We start from the raw sequence: 13,310 nt of genomic DNA, 5'->3' as shown, positions 1-13,310 counted from the left end.
TCCTCAGAGTACTAGCAGGCTACAGACTAATAAATCACCAGAGGCCTGTTTTCAGCAGTTTCCTTATCTGATGAATAAATTATGCAAATTTTAGGGTTAAAAAAACTTATATTTCTACTTCTTGAAGTCCAACTATCAACTTAACATGGGTTTCTTCCCAATTTAAAAGATGAGGTCAAAAACGTTTGTAATTACATTGTCAGATGATGGCACTATAACAGGTAGCCTTGGATTCAGGTAAGGTCTAAAATGGATTAGTGTTAAGAGTCAGGATTTATCAAGTAGAAAATGCATTTAAATTACTTTCACTCAATTTTCTTCTTCTTAAAGCTTTTCTGCACCTCTAAACACATGCTATTTGGAATACCTGATTTTCACTACACGATTATTGCGACAAAAGAATTTACCACAACAATTGCAGTATCTGTGGAAAATTGGAACTTTTTAAAAGTGTTTTTCATCTCCTCTTGGCAAACCAATTTCACTCCAAATACGAGTGGAGGGAGCTGCAGAGAGAACGTTTAAACCATGGCTGTGGGAAAACAAACAATTACACTTAACAGATAGTGAAAATGCAACCAGATGAACTGATAAAAGAGTGACAGAGCCAAACATCTGCCACCGATACAATGCCAACTGAATCAAAATTACTTGTGAATGTGTGTGTGTTTAAGGAAAGACTGATGATGAGCCTGTTTGATTTACAGTGACTGTTTTAGAGCCTCTGTGTTTGGTGTCTATTTGCTAGCTAGTTACTGACTGTCTTTTTGTTGTTCTTTCATTTCATGGCAGGTATTAAGCAGCGATAAGCATGATAACGCCACCTACTACATTGGAACATTATTAGAAAGGTCCTAGCATTGTTTACAATAGTACCATATGTGTTTCAATAAAGCAGCGATATTAAATGTTTCAATATCGTGTAGTTTCTGTCGTCATATGTATACTGTGACAGGATGCTGTGTATCAATATCCTACTTAATTTTGAAAAAAATCATATTAAATGATGCAGGTTTGCTGGTTCTCTTGCTGTTTCAGAAGGACTAAAAGTAGGTCAGTTGGTCCTTAGCTTAAAGGAACACCAGACCTGATTTTTTTCCTAAATTTTGATACCCATACAATAATTATTATGACAGTTTGTCATATATATAGATTAAATTTCCATTTAACCAAACATCTCACGCAATAGCCAAGACATCTATGGGAAAACACATGGGCTTTAGTTGGGCACCATCATCACGTATTTTGGATATGAAAACAAAACCAGGACACTTCCAGGAAATAAGCACAGTTACGATCCCCAGAAAATGACATCATTCAGTTTCGAGCAAAGCAAGTTCTCTGAACTTCTTAGTTTAAGACAGTGGTTCCCAAACTTTTTTTGCTTGGCCCCTCTTTGTTTTACAAGAAAAATTCATACCGCACCCCCCCTGCAATGGCTCTGCGCCCCCCCTAGGTTGTGGACCCCACAATTTTGGAACCTCTGGTTTAAGAAATGCTAACTCATAAGCATGCTAGACAAAAGATGACACTGACGGAGAAATAATTCCCAAGAAAGAGCAGGAAGAACAGGATAATCAGGTCTAGCAATGAGAAAAGACACAGAGACCGTGATGACCCAATACTGACTTAAAAGCAGTAAAACTGTAATGTTTCATATTTGTTTATGTCTATACACATGCACAGGGTTACATCTATACGGCCACAGTCTTAGCAGATATTAATTAGTAAATGATGGCGATTGTTTTTTGCCACCGTCCTGTTGATTGTACTTTTCTACCAGTGATTAGGATGAAATTTACTTAACAGACTGATGTACCCAAGAAGATTTTTTCTTCATTATTTTTAAACAATTAATAAAGCTTGTTTCATCTTCAGGCTAAACATTTAAACACAAAGTATCTGGAACCACGGCTGTAAATGAGCAGGCTTGTTATCCAAGTAGGGACGCCCTTTTTCACATGACTCAGCTTCCTGTATTGCTACCTTTAGGTCTTGATAGAAAACTTTACAATTTTAGCGACAATACAGGCAAGGAGATGTTTTTTTTCCTTCTTCTACTGCTGGAAAGCATGAAAATCAATTTTATGTATATAAAATGTAAACCCTTCCTCTAGATGTCACTAGACCAACAACATCTGGACATTTTTGCTAATACTAGTCTCTAGCTTCAGTTTCAAACCTTATTTTTATATAGTGATCAAAATATTTTGCTACATTAATTTATGAACTAACACTGTTCAACGTGTTGAAATTCTGTGTGAAAACGTGATTAAAATATTAAGTGGGTGTAAACAATTAGTTACTAATGGGAGTAAAACTGTATTTATTTTAAAGAAACAAGTAACTTACAATAGGTCACTTTTTGATTTACAATCCCAACAGTGGTTTTAAGTCTGCCTCAGCGCCGGTGACCAGATTTTGTCAACACAACAGCACTGCAACCTAGAAATAACTTAAAAACTTTACCTATGAGATCAAGAGAAGGCGGGTCAATGGTGGGTGTGGTTTGAAAACTTTGTGTTATTGTATTTTATTTTTGCACAAATGTAGAGGTATGTTCTCTACTCTTATAAAGGTCCATTTCAGTAACAGAGTCAGTGTTTTACAATAGCTGTTTTCACAAATCCATATGAAACAATCAGTTTGGGATGCTATTTATACTTCTCTGACATGAGGCACGTGGGGGGAAACAGTCCTCTTCCCACATGCTTGCACTACTGTAAATACCGCATGGTTAGGGAAGGAAGCTGACTGAATGCAGGAAGCACATGACAACCACACTATTACCAACACGCATTAGCGTAAACTGACCTTACGTGGACTTTGTATTGGGAAGACGGCAAATTAAAGACTGTCTAAAGTTCGATTCAAAACTTTGCACCTTTTGTTGTGCTGATAAAGAACTTTAGTTAATTTTTAATATGATTTTCTGGCGTTCTCTTGTTTACGCTGAGAGTCTAAAGGACCTGGCACACCATGTAGGCAAATTGGCTGGCAGATCGTGATTGTGGTTTACTATGAGCTACAGTTTCTGTGGTGTACCTTTATCATTGGCTTTGTGGCTGACTTATCGTGTTCAGCTGAGGTTAAAAACAGTGTGTGCGGATGGTGGTTAAAGCTAAATTTAATGTGGGCTTTCGTATTAAACTAATATTTTTAATATAATGATATTAAAAATGATCATCCAGAATTGTTTCTATTTGAAACAGACTACATAGCTTTGTGGAGGTTGTTAGTTTGAGGTTAGCTTCACAAAGTCAATAAAATTATACACTGAAAACAAGTGTTTGTTACTCATGCCTACCCAAAATCTCCTTCTGCTATAAACAAGCACTACAATACATGCAGAAGTTTGGACACCTCAAGGCAAATTAAACGTTTATTAAATTTCAAAGTAAAAAGAAATGAATAAAGCCCTTCGGGGAAACTAAATGTGTCATTTCATTATATATTTAACTGCCATCCCAAACATTCAAGGAAACTCTCAGAAGTCAGCATTAAATAACTCATTAGGTCTCATACAGTTCAAGTATGTGTCCCGCCTGTCACCCTATGATAGCTGGGATAGGCTCCAGCGTTCCCTGGCGTCCCTGAAGAAAGAAGAAGAAAGTGAATGGACTTGTACCGACAAATTTTCTGACCACTCAAACTTTGCTCTCCTACTTAGGAAATCTCGAGTTAAGCTAACTGACACTTAAAAGACTATTATAATATCATTAAGAACGGTAATTAACAGGAACACTGTAGAACTGCTGGGCAGAAAGGCCAATTGAAAACTCCATATGATGACAAGAGACCCGGATCAGCATCGGTAAAGGGAGACCTTACCTATGCACAGACGACCTCTGGATAAGCCAACGCCTTTCTGAAAGCTCAATTAAGGTCCTCAGCTGAGACTGCAACCTTGCAAATCTTACCAAAGGTATATTTGGAGGAAATGGGAAAATGGAAAAATTCTGCTTTAAGGCTGGAGAAGAATGGACCCTGTTATAAATACATGTATACACAAAAACACCACTCAAGAACTCACAATTATCAACAAGGAGTATTATGTGAAAGTGTGCGTACTTCAAACTAATGCATACAAATGTAGTTTTTTATTACTGCAGGAAGTCAAGCCTGCTGTGGGTTTTAATAAGCAAATTTGTGGCTACATATGAGTGTGTAAAGACAGAGAGAAACAAATGCGATTATTGAGATTTATTTTTTTTTTAAATAAAGAGGCATGTGTACAGACAGCTTTATAACTCTGCTGAAACATACAAGCTCACCTGCCGATATAGTGAGATTTCCAGCATTAGGAATTTTAAAAAATCCCGACAAAAATATTGAAAAGTACTGTCATTTTAAAAGGATTTATTCCTCACTTGCACGGGTAACTATGCAAAAATACTTCTACCATCAAAGCAGCGTGTTATGATTTATTGAGGACTCTAAACGGTGATTCACCAAACTCTGAGAGCTTCAGCTATGCAGGCTATTTTCAGGCTGGTTGTACTGCCTGTACTGTTCAATTTATGTTCAATTTATGCCCCAATATCAATGTATGAGGACTAAGCTACAGTGTAGCCTAGCTGATCTGACCACAGGGGGTGACTTGTCTAAGCTCAAGGCTGCTTTCTCCAGCACTGCAGACATGTCTGGTGTGCAAAAGGGTGTGAGAAAGAGAGAGACACGCAGGCTCTTGGAGAGCACAGATACCAGCTCCCCTGCTCCCGATCACATGGATTCTGCTGCAAAGGGACTCAGACAACACGAGGTGCAAAGGTTTAAGCTATTCCTTTTCTGGAATACCAACAAACATGAGAATATAAGACCACTATAACTCACCCCCTGCTGGCCTCTTGGGGAACAGCAAGTTCCTCAAGCACAAGTGAGTGCACAAAATGGCTGACCTGAATTAATGCTTTGTGATCTCAGAAGGAAATGACTGTAAAAAGGCTGTTGTTTCTAATAAATAACGTAACATAACATAACATAACTACTCGCTGGGACCTTCAGGTGGACTCTTCTCATGTGTGCACTTCCGTGTAGAAAGTGCAACACTTCAAGGTGCCTAACACCCTGCATAACCACCATGCTTGCCGATGCAGCAGGTCATGTGTAACAGTGAGTGTAGGTTTACAAAACTACAATCACACCACTGTCTGTAGTTAGGTTACAGACAAATTTTCAGGCTGTTGTTTGGCAGAAGGCTCCTCCCCCTCCCTATAACCCCTCCCCCTTAGCACTATAATGTCTCTGGGCTCTGTCTGGACACCCCTCCCCCTCCATGCCAATGTTCAGCTGCCTGTTCTCTACCACTCATTGGCTCTGTGATTCTGTCTCAAACCTGCTCCTGCTGCTGGAGGGTAACTACAAGCTGCAGCACATTTTCTTTGAGTCCTGCATATCCTCCATACTAACCGACCTAAAACATCCTGCAGCGGTTCATATACATACCTTGCCTGCTTTTATCTACCGACTTCAGCACGGTGACCAACAGGATGCTTTAAAAAAAAAACCCGAGTGAACCACTCAGACTGCATCTCTGGACTGCGCGACCGTTAGTCGTTTAACGACCAAACCCCCTCTCCCCCGCTCGCAACGTCAGCCGTTGGAGTTTTTTTGTGCGTGCGCGAAAGGAGGAGGAGTCTGTTCGCGAGTCAGAGGGGGCGCGGAGCAGTCGGTTGAATCCGCGAACACAACAGTTGTTGTTGTGGCACAGCTCACTAGTTTCCCCGGTTCATCTTGAGAACGTGGACTTGATGCAGCACTCGTAACGCATCCCGAGAGCATCGGCGCTTCACACAGGGGGTCCGTAAGAGTTGGTTTGGACACCAGCGGGTGAGGAGGAGACCGTACGGAACGAAGCTTAAAATCGCGGGAACATCGGCGGACAGCGTAGAGAAATTCGGTGAGTCGAGGTACTGCAGTTAGCATGCTACCCAAACAGCTTATTTGTACTTTTATTTAATAGCAGTGAATGCCATACTTTATGGAACTTGTGGTTCTGAACAGAAACATTTGATATGAATTAGGAAAAAAAAAATCTGTTAATGGTGGTTGGCTGCATACAATGCAACAGTGACCCCTACAGACCGGGATTACAGCAGACATGCATAATGAAAACCCTGTTAGCTTGCAGTGTCAATGTTCGCTAAATGAATAATGTATATTGATACTGTTTTTTTTTTTTTCTATCGATATCACAGAGTGAAAACATTTTATTTGCAGCTTTTATTTACAGACATTTTTTTATTTCATTTTTTTTCTCTAATGGGTTATATTCGATTAGTTTTTTGTGTGTGTGTGTGTTAGAAAAGTCGTTCGCATAGCCAGTCTGGAGTCATAACATCCGTGTATGCTAGCATTGAACTGTGAATTGATTTGAATGCTGATAAATCTTACATTTGTTATTCAGGTATTTTTTTAAATTACATAGCATATATTTTAGAACATTTGAGCTTTAAAAAAATTTAAATGTCTATTCCTTGATTTCTGATAAACGTTATGAAACAAGTCACCTTTATCTTTAGTTATATAAATAACAGTCGCTTTACTATCTGCTGATTGAAGAAAGAGTTCTTACATCTCATCAGTAATCAAATACTTAAAGTTTGCTTCCCAATTCAGAATGTGGAAATGCACACTTGTGTCTCTGATGTGTTTGTACCTCATTTTATGACTTTTTAGGTAAAGTTCTACAAAGTCAATGTAGCAACTGCACCATGTTGGTGCTATAAAGCAGCGAATATAATCAGCATGTTGAAATAACAAAAAGCTTTGTGGCGTCCGTTATTGATCTTCTGTGGATGCTAAATGAAAATTTGGCGTTTTGTTTTTTTTTTAAATAAAATCCACAAAAGCTTTTTAGCTCTTACTAGATGGTATCCCTAAATTCACTGCTACAGTATAATCTTTTTAACTTAGCTGTCTAAAGTGACTAGAAGTGAGTAGGAGAAAGCTGCATTCCTCATATTGAGCAGCTGAACCCGCCCCCTCCCCCTCTTGGTTTAAAGTGGTACAATCCAGTAATTTTCCATTTCACTCTCCTAGGATGTGGGTGTGGCCTAAAGTCAATGATCAAGTCAAGAGTTGAGCAGGTTTTCTTTTTTTTACCTGCCAGTGAGTTTACTTAAAAACTGAAATCTCCACCTTTTATGGTTTTGGTGGAAAGATGGAAAGATGTACATGATCACTACACTGCACTAAAGATCAGACACCAAATGTCTTGGGTAATTTCTCAGTTTTCAGTGCTTGTAGTCATTCATCATATTTTCCAACATCTTACATATTTAAAAAAAAAAAATCAGTTAATATAAAGTCAACAGTTTCATATTTGCTTTTAATTTTTTTGAATCATGTCTTGTTTCTGGTTTCACCCCCCCCACTTCACTGCAGTGCTCACATGGTGCACTTGTAATTCATTACAGTGACTGTTGTTTCCCTACAGAACAGGAAGCAGCCCTTAAAGGCACAACCTATTTTTTTTGTGTGTGTGTGTTTAAAGTTATATTTGACTTTGCTGTAGCTATTTATTGTGCTTTTCCTGTAATCCAGGTTTTTGCAATTACTGTAACAGTAATATGCTATGCTACAGTTTGTAGTTTTACCTGTGTTCGCTTTAAGATTGTATTCACTTTGGATGTGTGTTTCAACCGGTGCCCTTTCGGTTGCAAAAAACCAGAATGCTTGATTAAGCCGTAAACTCCGCACGAAAATGTTTAGTGGTCAAAACAAACTTTATTTTTCCCCATAGATCTCTGTAGAACCAGAGGTTCTTTTTGCAACCACAACTGTCACCCTCTGGTGGCCGTCAGATAGAAGCCACTTCCAGGTTGGCTTCGTATATGTTAGAAATGCGTAAAACAAAAAATGTCAGCTAGCAGTGGCAGTGGCCGTGATAAATTAATTACCTTCTAATACCTTAGAATTGATAATATTACACTGGCAAATTTTTTAAATTCTGATTAATATGACATTAAATGTTAAAACAAACAGCAAAAAGCTACTTAAACATTGTCACTGTTTTTGTTCGTAACAAACTGTTTCAGGTGGGAAAAACTACCTTGTTAGTTATTCACAAGGATACATTGGAAAAAAGAACAAAAAAGAGTTGTCCTCACTCTCTCCCTTTGCCCAGTTATCTGCCACACGGAATCAAAAATCTGTTAATATAATGAATTTTCTCCCAAATTTCACAACTGGAAATGTACATTTGTGTCTTGGGTATGTTCATACCTCACTTCAAGACATTAAAGGCCAGTCCTACAACATCAGTGTAGCGACTGTGACGTGTTGACGCTAGGAAGCTGCAGACATAATCAGTGTGCTGCAAAGGTGGTAATTTGGGCGAAGGACAAAAAAAAAGACAGATCTTAATGTGTAGTTGTTTATCTTGAGATAGAAACTAATGAAGAAGGTGCAAAAATAATAAATGGACTATGTCACTCTATTTTGTGTCGTTGGATTGGCAGCTTTACTGAAGAGTTAGCAATTTAAAAAATACACTTGCAGGAATCACTGTATCTTATCAAACTGCAATCTAGATAGAGCCTTCAATGTGATAGAATAGAAAAATATAATGGCTAATGTGAGTAAAAGGCAGCTGCACCCCTCCCCTCTTGGTTTAAAGTGGTACAGTCCAGTAATTTTCCATTCCACTGTCCTAGGATGTGGGTGTGGCCTAAAGTCGATCTCATCAGACAAGAATTAAGCAGGTTTTGTCTTTGACCTACCACACAAATTTACTAAAAAGGAGAAATCTCACTTTGTTTTGGTTTTGGTGAAATGATGCGCAGATAGATATAAGGCCAGCTGAGTGATTTCTGAACTGCATAAAAGATCAGGCACCAAGTGGTTTGGGCAATTTATCTGTCTTCCGATTTGGAGTCTTTCATATTTTCCAACTCCCCATTATAATGTTCTTGATAACCGTGTCCATAGAAACAGAGAAAATTAAGAGTTTAATATTTGGTTTTTACCTTTTTAGAACATGGTATGGCCTTGTTTTTGGTTTCACCTCCCCCACTTCACCCAGCGGCAGTGCTCACATGGTGCACTTGTAATTCATTACAGTCTTTTTTTTTTTTTTATCTGCAGAAGAGGAAGCAGCCCTTAAAGGCGCCACCTACATTTTTCAAAAGCTTTCCTGTAGATGTTATATTTGACTTTGCTGAAATTATTTAACTTCTTATCCTGTGTAAGATTGTCTGTATTGAGTTTTATAAATCAGCAATTTGTAAAGCTAGCTTCATTAAGATTTTAAGATTGTAAATAAAAAATTATTTTGTTTTGTTTTCTGTCATTAAAATTGAGACCTTCTGGGGAGCTCCATGTGGAGAAAAGGAGGAGTTAGTGTGACAGCAGTCCTGGTTTATACATGTTTGCTACCAGATGTAAGTCGGCACTGTGCAGCTGTTGGCTCATGACAACTATAGGCCAACAGTTTTTGGCCTCAGTGATAAATATGAGCAGAATTTGATGACATAACTCAGATTCATCTGAAATTTTAATGTGTATATTAGACATTTTTAAAAGGGCATAATGTGCCATTCAGGTAGGCCACATCACTGTACCATGTCACAGGGAGCATACTTGTATCTTGCAGGATTTTCTGTAGAGAAATAATTAAAAATAATATATCACATTATATAACTGGTCAAGTGAGAAAATCCATATTGACTCTCAATTCTTAATACGTGCCACTGCTGTTGTGTGACATTATTTGTTATGTATCTTAAATTCTTACAAAGCGGTGCACTTCAACATGAAATGGTATTCATGTCGGTATATCATAGTAGTTATGGTTAAAACCATGTCACCATGGTTATTTATTGAAATTTAAGCTAATTCTTAATAGATTGATCAAATAAATCAAATGTAAATATGGAGACATAACTGATTTGTCCACAATGAAAAGGCAAATCAGTTTGTGTGTTTCTCATTTAATTACAGATTCGGACATTTACATGTTATGTTATGAAATTTTTCTTATGGAAGTTAGGTCAGGTGTGATGCTGGCTTCCAGTACTGTATTTTTAACTTTAAATAGGAAAAAATTTGCCCTTGTTTGTGAGATTTTGAAAGCATGCCAAGTCTATGAGAACCGGTTTCAGCCAGTTGGAGCCGGTTCCTTTGCTTTGGGCTGAAATTGAGAGAGATGAGAAATGTGATCTAGGTTCAAAATACTGTGTGCTGGTTATTCGTCATTGATGTCTTGTTATGCTGCTGATTAGAAATCTTGGTTGTTTCAGATGTAATGTTGTACTTCACACGTAATAACAATAATAATAATAATGATAAAGTGGTCAGGTTTTACACAGATTTTTATCCTATTAAAATGAGCATGTTTGTGCTTAAGACATGCTACACTTGCGTATTTTCCAGCTTCATATTTTGTTGTGGCTGTTTTTAATTATTTAATCCTGGTAGCTGTCTGGTAGCAATATGAGTACTAAGGGGATGTTACACAGAAGAGCAGTGATGTGGCAAATAAAGACTGAAATATCATAAAAGTTATTTGTAAAATTACAGAAAAAATTGACCTTTTAACATTACCTTTTAACAAACCTAAACATTACAATAGTTTTCAGACTAGGTGACTATAGTCTTTCTCGTGTATTCAAGTTACCTGTACAGGCTTCCTAGCTATATTTCAGTTATTTAGAAAGTTCAGTTGCTGCTACATAGGGATATGCGTGACTACTTAACTAGATGTGTAGATGTTGCTCCCCTTGCTAGTAGACATCAGAAACACTAGTTGGCTAGTAGGGCTGCAACAATTTGTTGACATAATCTATGACGTCGACTATTAAAAAGTGGTTAGTCCATCATTTTATTGTTGACGCGTCATATACATACCACATAAATGTGTTTTTGTAACTGCAGTACACTACAGGAAGGTATGGGGGCAGTATCACATTTTCCATCTGCAAGACTGCACTCAACATTAACAAAGAAGAACGTAGGCAAATGGCAAAGCAGGAAGACGGAAGAAAATGGAAACTGAGATTTTAAAAAATGCGAAAGCATTTCACAGAAAACAAACTTAAATGCAGGCTGTGCAAAGTAGGGCTGCCACAAACGATTATTTTGATAGTCGACTAGTCACCGATTATTTTTGCGATTAGTCAATTAATCAGATCATGCATCCATTGGACGTAAAACGTATAGCTTATTGCACCAGCATGCATCTGCTCTTGTATAACTATCATTAGCTTACAGCTTTAAGTGTTTAAGGTATGTGCTAACTAAAAATAAAGACAAGATGATAGTTTATTAAATTTTAATGAAATTTGCAGATTGTTTCGGTGGAGTTTAATAATCTCAGCCGTCTGCTCCTTGCTATCTAAAATATAACAGGACACCGGAGTATATTCTCGAGCATCTCACACTTCTGATACCGTATTTTCACGACCATAAGACGCACCGTACTAAAAGGCGCAGTCTCAGTTATGTGTGCCATTACTGTATTTAACACACACATAAGGCGCACCTGATTATAGGGCGTGGGTTTTATATACAATCTACGCCCACACTTCCCCCTTTAACGTTCCCATGGTGTCCTCTACTACGTCCACCTTATAACAACAACACACACAAGCATACAAGTATGCGTATTTAAAAATAGAGCGGGAGCAAAACTGAGTTTGGTATTCACATTTTTATTACCGGTAATCGTCATCAATCAAATCCATCGAAGTCCTCATCCTCTGTTTCTGAATTGAACAGCTGTGCTAAATCTCCATCAAACATGCCAGGTTCACTTTCTTCACTGTCAGAGTCACTTTCCGTGCCGTGCGGCTCCTCGGAAATGATGCCGGCTTTTGCGAAAGCTCGAACAACAGTGCCAGCAGACATGTTAGCCCAAGCATCTACAATCCATTCGCAAATTGTGGCGTAACTCGCCCGGCGCTGCCTTCCACTCTTAGTGAAACTGTGGTCTCCATCGGTCATCCATCGCTCCCACGCCGCTCGCAGCCTTACTTTGAACGGCCGGTTCACACCGATGTCCAGCGGTTGGAGTTCCTTTGTCAGGCCTCCCGGAATGACAGCAAGCTCAGAGTTCATTTGCTTCACTTGTTTTTTCACATCGGCTGTGAGATGGGCACGCATAGAGTCACAGATCAACAGCAATGGTGATGCGTGGAAAAAACCACCTGGTCTCCTTACATACACCTCCCTCAGCCACTCTTTCATCATTTCCTCATCCATCCAGCCCTTTTCATTTGCCTTAATGATGACTCCTGCTGGAAACTTCTCTTTAGGCAAAGTCTTTCTCTTAAAAATCACCATAGGCGGCAGTTTCTGTCCATTAGCATGGCAGCCAAGCACAACAGTAAAAGAAGACTTTTCGTGCCCCGTTGTGCGTATCGCTACCGTGCTGGTCCCCTTCTTCTCCACAGTGTGACTCATCGGGATGTCGAAAGTGAGCGGCACCTCGTCATGTTAGTGATGTGGCTGGGCTGGATGTGTTTGTCGGCGATGTGTTTGCTGCAGTAGGAGCGGAAGATGGCCAGCTTTTCATTATAATCCGCTGGAAGTTGCTGCGCTACCGTAGTCCTGGTCCGGATGGAAAAATGGCACCGTTTCATGAAACGAAAGCACCAAGACGGACCTCCTTGGAAATGTTCAATTTTCATTTCTTCTGCTAGCGTTACTGCTTTTAGTTGAATGGTGACCGTCGAAACGCTTCTCCCACTCGTTCTTTAATCGATGATCCACTGCTCGAGTCTTTCCTCCAACTCGGGCCACCTCGCCTTATGTCCGCGGAAACTCAGCTGCGTCTTCTTGACCTGTCGGAGCTCGTTTTCCAGCTTCCTCCACTTGCGAACCATCGATTCATTAATCTTAAATTCTCTTGCGGCTGCTCGATTTCCATGTTCCTCCGCATAGCTGATGGCCTTCAGTTTAAACTGTGCTTCATAAGCGTGTCCCTTTGCCATTTTCAGGGTTGTTAAAACAACGATGTTCTGCATAACGCACATACCTGTTCTTTTATATACAATCAACGCCCACACTTCCCCCTTTAGCGTTCTCATGGTGTTCTCTACTACGTCCTCCTTACAACAACAAAACACACAGGGCGCACTGCACTATAGGGCGCGCCGCACTTTTTGAAGAAAATCTAAGATTTTTATTTGCGCCTTATAGTCGTGAAAATACGGTAATCAGTTGTCTGCTTGACGTTTATTCAGCTGTGTAAAAACTAGAACTTTAATCTCAGCCAAACCGATTTACTCAGGAACAAATAAAATACTGAAAAAAGCCAAACAATAACATTTTAAGTTATCTAAGTGACTTGTATATCATGTTTAACCTGA

General features: G+C 39.0%; 1 protein-coding gene across 5 annotated transcripts in view; it reads left to right on the top strand.

Moving 5' to 3' along the window:
- The first annotated feature begins 5,309 nt into the window (after positions 1–5,309).
- atf7ip (activating transcription factor 7 interacting protein) overlaps positions 5,310–13,310 on the top strand; it is a 31,504-nt gene continuing 23,503 nt past the window's right edge. For 3 of the 5 annotated variants that reach the window (XM_063476428.1, XM_063476427.1, XM_063476424.1), the window contains exon 1: positions 5,310–5,899. The gene's annotated coding sequence lies outside the window, so the exon portion shown is untranslated. Of the gene's footprint in view, positions 5,910–13,310 lie in introns of all 5 variants that reach the window. The other 2 variants (XM_063476425.1, XM_063476426.1) reach the window with 2 other exon arrangements.

The sequence above is a fragment of the Pelmatolapia mariae genome, linkage group LG6 (assembly GCF_036321145.2).
Source record: "Pelmatolapia mariae isolate MD_Pm_ZW linkage group LG6, Pm_UMD_F_2, whole genome shotgun sequence".
Classification (NCBI taxonomy): Eukaryota; Metazoa; Chordata; class Actinopteri; order Cichliformes; family Cichlidae; genus Pelmatolapia; species Pelmatolapia mariae.
The sequence above is the reverse complement of the archived record's forward strand: the minus strand, read 5'-3'. Positions and strand labels throughout refer to the sequence as shown.